We start from the raw sequence: 3,300 nt of genomic DNA on the forward strand, positions 1-3,300 counted from the left end.
CATAAACTGAGGCAAAAGGGCTGCCTTGAGCCTACTGAACAGTTCATGAGTTCAGATTGTCGACAGCTCAGTAGAGGGTCTCTGCGTTGCTGCTTGATCTTCTCAATGTTCTTTAGGATCATATCGTGCAGAGTCACATAATGATTTCTGAGCTCCGAAATGATGAACTGCAGGCTGATGTATTCCTTTTCCTCCATCTCAGTCAATGTGCGACGGTAATCCTCCACATGGGGATATTTAGCTATTTTAGAAACCAGCTTTGCCCGTGTGATGTAGTATCTAGAGATCTGGTCCAAGTATGAAGCGGCTTCACTCTCCACAGTTCAGAGCTCCGCCACAGTCGCTTCCTGAATAGAAACGCCAAAGTTGCTGCCGTCCTCTGTCCTGGGAATCAGCAGCTGCACCCACATTTTGACGGTGTTGCATTTCTCAATTAGCAGCCGGATCCTTGGAAAGGCCCTTTGCCCCCAGATGTTTATATGCCGTGGTCCCCTTAATCCTCTCCTGATGACCCCAAGCCCCCAAACCACGAGGTGGTCTTGCTCCACAGTCAGGACTCTCAGGAGCCCGCAGACGTCCGGGGCGCTGAAGAAATTGTCCAGGCAACCCTCCCCAGTGCAATTCAGGAAGGCCTCGTCCAAGCAGAAATCCCGCAGGAGCAGCGCACCCTAAGCGCCTTGGCAAAGACGCTCAGCCCTCTTGCCTTTGCACGGAAAAGGCTCCTTGGCCAGAGGGCTGGGGAAGGGACTTTCCTACAGGGACCTTTGCTTTCCTTATCCTCCACAGGCAGGACACAGCAGGTCTGTGTTGCTTCTGCACTTTCTCTGTGAGCTGGGGGGGGGTGTTGGTGGGAGGGGGGCAGAGAAAGAGGCCATCACCGCCTCTTGTGGGAGAGAGTTCCACAGTTCGACTACAGGGTGCGTGATGGGCTGGAATGGATCTTCCAAAGGGGGCCCCTCTAGTCCCCCATCCCAGACCCATCAACTGCCCCAGTTTGAGCAAAGCATCCTGGAATTACAGCAGCCATCCCAGCTTGATCCCAGGATGGACAGAGAAAGTGCAGAAGCAACACAGACCTGCGGTGTCCTGCCTGTGTAGGATAAGGAAAGCAAAGGTCCCTGTGGGAAAGTCCCTTCCCCAGCCCTCTGGCCAAGGAGCCTTTTCCGTGCAAAGGCAAGAGGGCTGAGCGTCTTTGCCAAGGCGCTTAGGGTACGCTGCTCCTGCGGGATTTCTGCTTGGACGAGGCCTTCCTGAATTGCACTGGGGAGGGTCGCCTGGACAATTTCTGCAGTGCCCCGGACTTCTGCAGGCTCCGTGGCACCTTGGCGCCTTGGGCATGCTGAGCTGAGAGTCCTGCCTGTAGAGCAAGATCCCCTCATGGTTTGGAGGCATCGGGAGAGGATGAAGGGGACCACGGCATCTCAGGGGACTGCCTCTTGGGGGGCTTGCCGGCTTTGCCTCACACCCTCGGCAAGAAGTTCTTCATCCAGAGAACCAGTGGCTTCAGGATTCTGCGGCACCTGTTGGGGGGGCATGGGAAGCATCGTGCTGGGGGCCGGCATTGGCAATTCTGGCTCGGGCTTCATTTCCGGTTGCGGGATGGGTTTTGGGATGCTCCTGCTGTGGCTTTTAGGCCTCAGGTCCAGCCTCTCTGCCGAGTGCTGCTCGGGCAGGCAGACGGCCTTCTCTGGGTCCTGAGGCTGGGGGGCAGTGGCCTTGCTCTTCCACCACTTGCCCTTGCTCCTGTCCAGCTTGGAGGGCAGCCCCTCTTTGCCCAGGCACGTCCGGGAGGAGTCCGGCATGTGGACCTTGCCTTCCTGCACGCTCAGCCACTCAGCATGCTCAAACCATGAGGGAAGGGCTGTACCGCGTGGGCGGGTGGATGCAGTAGGGGGTGCAGCGGCCGCAAAGCAGGCAGACGGTACTCCACATATGGCCGGCTGCGCCCCTTCTCGAGCCCCTTGGCCAGGGCCCGGTGCAGGTCCTGTGTGGCTTGTTCCTGGTCCAGCGACGCCCCCAGCGGGTGGGCCAGGAACGGGGTCTTGCTGGGCGGCACAGCAGGCTGGCACACTTCCTCAGCAGACTGGCACGCCTCCTGCTGCAGCTTGGCTGGGCCCTGAATAATGACAGATCCAGGACTGGCAGGTGGGTGGGTGGCGCTCATTGCATCGCTGGTTGCCAACGGCCTCCGGGCTTCGAGCGCAGTGGCATTGGCCAAGCTCAGGCGTTGCACCTTGCAGTCCAGCTCCTGGGACTTGTAGTCCAGGAAGCTGATGTTGTTGGGTGGTTCCGGTGGGTGGGCCGGGTCACTGGTATGTTTGCCCACGGGGTGCCTGGAGGGGGTCAGGTGGGAGAGGTGGCAGAAAGGCAAAGGAAGGAGGTCAGAACAGGCCTTCGTTCACTTTGTCTTGTTTGTCACCAGCAACAGAATGTTATAAGAATGTTAAGGTCTCAATTATAGAATAAATACTCATAAATGAGTTTTGGGACGCGGGTTGCGCTGTGGGTTAAACCACAGAGCCTAGGGCTTGCCGATCAGAAGGTCGGCGGTTCAAATCCCCATGACGGGATGAGCTCCCCTTGCTCGGTCCCAGCTCCTGCCCCCCTAGCAGTTCGAAAACACGTCAAAATGCAAGTAGATAAATAGGTACCGCTCCAAGTGTCAAGGTAAATGGCGTTTCCGTATGCTACTCTGGTTCGCCAGAAGCAGCTTAGTCATGCTGGCCACAAGACCTGGAAGCTGTACGCCGGCTCCCTCGGCCAATAATGCGAGATGAGCGCCCCACCCCACCCAGACAAGGTCTTACCTATCCCTGTCCCTGCAGACTGTCTCCTTGGGCAGGCTTGGTCCTGGGGCGGGATGGATCTCAGGGGGCTGTTTGATCTGTGGAGAGGCATAAAGGAGGTCTAAATTAAGGAAAAGTGAAAAAAAGGGGAAACATAATAAAATTGGGATAAATCGTATGTATTTGTGTAATTTAAGTAGGGGTGTGTTAGGTATAGAGGGTATTGGGGAAGTTGTGATGGTTAGAGTTATGTGTAGTGGTGGGGGATGTTGTGGGGTTGACATGATAGGAGATGGGAGTTGTGTATGGGGGGGGGGGGTCAGGAGTTAGTGTAGGAAATGTGGAGTGTGTAAAGTTATGGAGGGTGTGCCCGATATGTGTCATCTTACCTGGACAGTGGATGTTGTCTGTCTCCCTGGGCAGGCTGGCTCCTGGGTCGGGTTGGATCTCGGGGGGGGGGGGTTGTTTGACCTGCGCAGAGGCATAAATAAGGTCTAAATTAAGGGGAAACTTA

General features: G+C 56.3%; 1 pseudogene across 1 annotated transcript; it reads right to left on the reverse strand.

The window, feature by feature from the left end:
- Nucleotides 1-1,172: 1,172 nt before the first annotated feature.
- Nucleotides 1,173-3,271, reverse strand: LOC148687097 (uncharacterized; annotated as a pseudogene). The gene is made up of 3 exons (XR_015948290.1): nucleotides 3,176-3,271; nucleotides 2,808-2,884; nucleotides 1,173-2,333 (listed from the first exon to the last, which is right to left on the reverse strand). The product of XR_015948290.1 is annotated as an uncharacterized LOC148687097 (transcript).
- Between the last annotated feature and the right edge of the window lie 29 nt (nucleotides 3,272-3,300).

The sequence above is a fragment of the Zootoca vivipara genome, chromosome 2 (assembly GCF_965207765.1).
Source record: "Zootoca vivipara chromosome 2, rZooViv2.hap1.1, whole genome shotgun sequence".
Taxonomy (NCBI): Eukaryota; Metazoa; Chordata; class Lepidosauria; order Squamata; family Lacertidae; genus Zootoca; species Zootoca vivipara.